This window comes from Bos grunniens, chromosome 6, assembly GCF_055505025.1.
Source record: "Bos grunniens cultivar Pamir isolate PY7600 chromosome 6, Bosgru_T2T1.0, whole genome shotgun sequence".
Classification (NCBI taxonomy): Eukaryota; Metazoa; Chordata; class Mammalia; order Artiodactyla; family Bovidae; genus Bos; species Bos grunniens.
In genome coordinates, this window is record NC_141170.1 from 20,513,386 (window position 1) to 20,520,248 (window position 6,863).

The 6,863-nt window shown below is 42.8% G+C and overlaps 1 long non-coding RNA gene across 1 annotated transcript; it reads right to left on the bottom strand.

Moving 5' to 3' along the window:
• Positions 1-3,890: 3,890 nt before the first annotated feature.
• On the bottom strand, positions 3,891-6,479 carry LOC147370385 (uncharacterized). The gene is made up of 2 exons (XR_015165249.1): positions 6,349-6,479; positions 3,891-4,121 (listed from the first exon to the last, which is right to left on the bottom strand). It is a non-coding gene; the product is annotated as an uncharacterized LOC147370385 (long non-coding RNA).
• Positions 6,480-6,863: the final 384 nt, after the last annotated feature.

Genomic DNA, 6,863 nt, shown 5'->3' on the forward strand with positions numbered 1-6,863 from the left:
CCTGATCTCCAAGGAGGGGAGAGGGGCTGGAGGTTGAATTCCTCAAAAAAGACTGATGATTAAATTGACCACACCTACGAGAGAAGGCCTCCATACAAACCCAAAAGGACAAGGTCAGTGGAGCTTCTGGGTTGGTGGAAACATAGAGATGCTGGGAGAGCGATGCATTCAGAGAAGGGTTGGATGTACCGTGCCTCCCCCTCACACCTTGTCCTGTGCCTCTCTTCCATCTGGTTGTTCCCGAGTCATATCATTTTATATTAAGCTGGTGATCAAGTAAACTCTTCTCCCAAGTCCTGTGAGCCACTCTAGCAAACTAATGGAAACTGACTAAGGGTTGTGGGAAACTCTGATTTACAGCTGGTTGGTCAAAGGAATAGGTAAAGACCTGGACTTGCAGTCGGCATCTGAAGTGGCCCGGGGCAGCCTTGTGAGTCTGAGCCCTTAGCCTGTGGGATCTGATGCTATCTACAAGTCGACAGCGTCAGAACTGAGTTAAACTGTAAACACTCAGCTGGTGTCGGGAGGAACTGAGAACTGCTTGGTGTTGAGGCAAAACCTACGCACCTCTGGTCGAAGTGTTGTGAATGTAAGTAAAGAGGAAATAAGGGTTCTTTTTCCCATTAGATTGAGTGTCAGAGCTGTTGTGAACTGTTAAAGTGTGAGAATAATGGAAATAGGGTAGAGCATAAACACAAGGAGTGCTTTCCCTATAAATACATACAGATATTTCACTGAAGTGGGTATCAGTTCAGTCTCTAAGTCATGTCCAACTCTTTGTGACCCCAAGGACTGCAGCATGCCAGGCTTCCCTGTCCATCCCAACTCCCAGAGCTTGCTCAAACTCATGCCCATTGAGTCAGTGATGCCATCCAACCATCTCATCTTCTGTCGTCCCCTTCTCCTCCCACCTTCAATCTTTCCTAGCATCAGGGTCTTTTCCAAGGAGTCAGTTCTTCGCATCAGGTGGCCAAAATACTGGAGTTTCAGCTTTAGCATCAGTCCTTCCAATGAATATTCAGGACTGATTTCCTTGAGGATGGACTGGTTGGATCGCCTTGCAGTCCAGGGGACTCTCAAGAGTCTTCTCCAACACCACAGTTCAAAAGCATCAGTTCTTCAGCGCTCAGCTATCTTTATAGTCCAACTCTCACATCCATATATGACTACAGGAAAAATCATAGCTTTGACTAGACAGACCTTTGTTGGCAATGTAATGTCTCTGCTTTTTAATATGCTGTCTAGGTTGCTCATAGCTGTTCTTCCAAGGAGCAAGTATCTTTTAATTTCATGGCTGCAGTCACCATCTGCAGTGATTGTTAAGTCCAAGAAAAGAAAGTCTCTCACTGTTTCCATTGTTTCCTCATCTATTTGCCATTAAGTGATGAAACTGGATGCTACGATCTTAGTTTTCTAAATGTTGAGTTTTAGGCCAACTTTTTCACTCTCCTCTTTCACTTTCATCAAGAAGCTCTTTAGTTCTTTTATGCTTTCTGCCATAAGGGTGGTGTCATCTGCGTATCTGAGGTTAATATTTCTCCCAGCAATCTTGATTCCAGCTTGTGTGCTTCATCCAGCCCAGCATTTCACATGATGTACTCTGCATATAAGTTAAATAAGCAGGGTGACAATATACAGCCTTGACGTACTCCTTTACCAGTATGGAACAAATCTGTTGTTCCATGTCTGGTTCTATCTGTTGCTTCTCGACCTGCATACAGATTTCTCAGGAGGCAGGTAAGGTGGTCTGGTATTTCCATTTCTTTAAGAATTTTCCACATTTTGTTGTGATCCACACAGCTAAAGGCTTTGGCATAGTCAATGAAGCAGATGTTTTTCTGGAACTCTCTTGCTTTTTTTGCAGAAGGCAAATAATCACACAAAAAGATGTATGACGTCACCAGACATGAGGAAATGCAAATTAAAACCACAATGAGAGATCACTACATACCTCTCAGGATGGCTGAAATAAATAATGATAATATCAAATCCTGGTGAAGATGCAGAAGTGCCTCATTAGAGTGTTGGTGAGTATTTAAAATGGTACAGTCACCCTGAAAAAGTTTGGCAGTTTTTTATAAAACAAAACATACACGTACTGTTTGAATCAGCAATTACACTCTTGGGTGTTTATTCTAAAGAAATGAACACTTATGTTCATAGAAAACCTGTACATGAATGTTCATAGTGGCTTTACTTATTGTAATCCTAAACTGGAAATTGCTCAGATGAACTTGAACAGCTGAATGGTTTAAATAAACTGTCCTGCATTCACATCAGAGCACACCATGCAACAAAAAAAAGGAATAAACTTTTAAAAATATTTGCTGGGCTTGGTCTTAGTTGTGGCATGTGGGATCTAGTTCCCTGAAAAAGAAGTCAACTCAGTCGTGTCTGACTCTTTGCTACCCCATGGACTGCAGCCTACCAGGCTCCTCCATCCATGGGATTTTCCAAGCAAGGGTACTGGAGTGGGTTGCCATTTCCTTCTCCAGGGGATCTTCCCGACCCAGGGATCGAACCCAGGTCTCCCACATTGCAGGCAGACGCTTTACCGTCTGAGCCACCAATAAAAAGGAATAAACTTAAACAAAAAAGTTTTGCTGTGCTTGGTCTTAGTTGTGGCATGTGGGATCTTTCTAGTTCCCTGACCAGGGATCAAACCTGGGCCACTTGCTTTGGGAATACTGAGTCTTAACCACTGGACCACCAGGAAGTCCCATGAACATAAAACTTGAGAGATGCAAAATGGTAAAGTCTGATTATCTCCAACCCTATAAAAGAGAACTTCTTTCTTATGATAAAAATAGCCATATATACTTAGGAATTTCTTTTTGGAATTTCAAACTGGAGAGAACTAGATCTGCAGTGTTGTTTTTATAGGATAACTGATCAGTAAACATTAGGCAGCCATGAAAACATTAGCTATGAAGATTATGCAGCAACACAGGAAATATGTATGGCATAATATCTGATGAAAAAAGGAGAACATGTAGTTTCACTGTTAAAAGTCCACACATAAGGGAAAAATCACATGAAACATATCAAAATGCTCAGAGTGGTTATATTAGGAAGGTAGCCACATGAATGATTTCTTTTCTTTCCTTTCATTGCTTTTCAGATTGAATAAGATTATTTTTAATGACTAAAAAAATTACAACTGGATTGTATGTAGTGACTACCGCATTTTTCTTCTCAAATCTCCCAAGAGTTTGGATAGAGTCACTAAATAATCCCTCAGCCTCAGGTCACTTCCTTTCTTTTCTGACAGAATTGGTTATTAGATTAGATTAGTGAAATGTTATAGACATAATATATCCTGATTTCTGCTTAGCATTTAATAAATCTTTGCTTTTGGTTAAGGTTCTTTGGGTCATAATAACAAATGTGCTCAGATTTGCTCATGCAAAGTGTGAATCTTGGGGAACAGGACCATTGTATATAATCCAAGGGAGGAAGTTCAGCTGAGGACAGAAGTCAGTGACTAGTATGTGATGAAGAACCAAGGCAGATACCATCTTTCAGGACCACGTGGCCTCTGGTTCTTTCTATACGTCTGCTCATTCTTTCTCTCTCTCCTCCTTCACACTCAAAACCTATCTTCTCAGCTTCTCTGATCCACATGTTACAAAAGGCTGCTCACTCTCATAATATTTCCCCCTAGCTCTAGCCCTCTAGTCAAATGCTTAGAGACCCAGTATTCTAATTTACATTCAATTTTAATTCCCAGGAGAGAAAATCCAATTGATCAGTGAGTCAAGTGTTTACCCCAGCTTTGATTTTGGCATTGGAGGTGGGGGTGGGGATTGTATAAAATAAATTTGGCTGCAAACGGGCCACCCTTGGTTGAGGAGAGGGTTCGGAGAAAGGGGCTTGGTTTGGCAGACAACTTAAAAGGTCTATTTACCACTTGGGTTTTATTAATGTATTGGACTGTGCTGAGTCTTCATTGCTTTTGTGCAGGATTTCTTGAGTTATGGAGAGCAGCGGCTACTCTTCGCTTGGTGTGTGGCTTCTCATTGTGCTGGCTTCTCTTGTTGTGGAGCACGGGCTCTAGGCGAGTGGACTTCAGTAGTTGCTCAGTAGGGCTTCCCTGGTGGCTCAGAGGGTGAAGAATCTGCCTGCAATACAGGAGACCCAGGCTCGATCCCTGGGTCGGGAAGATCCCCTGGAGGAGGGAATGGCTCCCACTCCAGTATTCTTGCCTGGAGAACCCCATGGACAGAGGAGTCCGGCGTGCTAAAGTCCAAGAGCCAGACACGACTTAATGACTAAATCGCCACCACCAGGCTCAGTTGCTGTGGTGCATGGACCTAGTTACTCAGTGCCATGTGGAATCTTTCTGGACCAGGGATTGAATTCGTGTTCCTTACATTTGCAACTGGATTCCCATCCACTGTGCCCTGGGGAAGTCCACCACCTGCATTTCTCATGAGTCCTCAGCATCAAGCTGGAGAAACAGGAGTTGGTTGAATACATAAGAAGGTATACTGTAACTGGGTAAATGACCACACCCACAGAAGATAAATCAGTGACACTCTGCCTAAGATTTCTGGAGAAAGTGGCTTTCAGATCTTATGAGTACATCTACGATAGCTTCCAGTAAAGGCTCTATGTAGACCCTATCCTGATCAACATTTTTTCATAAAGTCTTGAATTCCCTAGGCCTGGGGAATTTGTGTTTCCATTTTCCCTAACATTCTTAAATCTTCTCTGCCTCCACCCCTGTCTGCATGCAAGCGTGCTAAGTCGCATCAGTCATGTCCAACTCTTTGTGACCCTTTGGACTGTAGCCCACCAGGCTCCTCTGTCCATGGGATTCTCTAGGAAAGAATACTGAAGTGGGTTGCCATGCCCTCCTCCAGCAGATCTTTCCAACCCAGTGATTGAACCTGCACCTCTTATGTCTCCTGCATTGGCAGTCAGGTTCTTTACCACTAGGGAAGCCCCTGGGAAGCCCCCACCCCTATCTACTCTCTGCTAATGATAGACTTCTTTATTTTTAATTGAAGTATAGTCGATTTATAATGTTAATTACTGCTGCATAGCAAAGTGATTCAGTTATACTTTCTTTTTAAATATTATTTTCCATCATAGGATATTGAATATAGCTCTCTTTGCTATACAGCAGGACCTTGTTGTTTATCCACTCTATGTATAAAACCTTACATCTGGCTAACCCAACCTCCCACTTCACCTCTCCCCCAACCGCCTCCCTCTTGGCAACCACAAATCCATTCTCTATGCTAATGACCGACTTCTTAACCAGATGAGAAAAATAGAAGCAATCAGAATCATTTATCACCAAGCCTAATGATTTATCTAAATCTGGACTCGTATAATCGTTACTTTGCCAACAAAGGTTCGTCTAGTCAAGGCTATGGTTTTTCCTGTGGTCATGTATGGATGTGAGCGTTGGACTGTGAAGAAGGCTGAGTGCCGAAGAATTGATGCTTTTGAACTGTCGTGTTGGAGAAGACTCTTGAGACTGCAAGTCTCAAGACTGCAGGAGTCTTGAGTCTCCTTGGACTGCAAGGAGATCCAACCAGTCCATTCTGAAGGAGATCAGCCCTGGGATTTCTTTGGAAGGAATGATGCTAAAGCTGAAACTCTAGTACTTTGGCCACCTCATATGATGAGTTGACTCATTGGAAAAGACTCTGATGCTGGGAGGGATTGGGGGCAAGAGGAGAAGGGGACGACAGAGGATGAGATGGCTGGATGGCATCACTGACTCGATGGACGTGTCTGAGTGAACTCCGGGAGTTGGTGATGGACAGGGAGGCCTGGCGTGCTGCGATTCATGGGGTCGCAAAGAGTCGGACATGACTGAGCAACTGATCTGATTTGATAATTGTCCTTCCCTCCTATACACAGGTGAATCATCTCTACCCCACCTGTGCATTGATCCCATCTTCCCTCACCTACTTAAGAACCCGGCTTCTGCAGTTTTCCCATTTGTATGCTACATCACCAGTTTCTGTCCTTCTACTGTATTATTACCATAATCATACAACCATGCTATAATATAAAAAGAAATCAGCTCCCACAAATAAGAGTTATGTCATCTAGACTGCCAGTTAGCTATAATGTTAAACTATCAGCAGACCAAAAAACCTTTATGGTCTGATCCTCTTGAACAAATACTGTGTTCCCTTTGAGAAATGTTTTAGCAATCTTCACAAAGTCTTTCCAAATTTGTTAAATGATGGTCAACACCATAGAATAATATGCAATGTACTTGTTCCACTGGGGTCTTTCAGGCTTTGAGTCTAGTTGTTAGTAGAAGCAATGAAAGAAGTGATATGGGTCTTGAGGAGAATCAGCATTCATCTGCAAAGCACCTACTTCAGGATAGGTCATTACAGGTTCTTCAGGCAAGGGGACACTAATCTCCAAACAGTTTGATGGATCAGATTGAAATGGAGCAGGACCATATGGTCCTTGTCCCCTAACCATGTCCTCTGCCTGCATTTTGCCTGTGGAAAACATCAAAGAATAAGTTTAATCAGAGAAGTGAGAAGTGCTGAAATGAAGAGTCATCAAAGGAGACTAAATAATAATAATGTAGTCATTAAGAATAGTCAAGGACCTTTAGTTCTTTTTCAAGGGCTATAGATAATATTCTGAGCCACATCCTGTGAGCTGTCTTATAGAAACCAAAACACCAGGTGGAGAAATTAACTACATGACGACCAGACTGTACCCAGGACTTGAGCTGCCACAATTCCAAGGACTGACTGCAAAGAAAGGGGAACAAGTGCACCCCAGAACTGAAGATTAACTGTTCCTAAAACAACCAAAATGACGCTAGTCAGACCACTGATGACCAACTGAAGACGCCTGTTAGAGATGACTGTGCT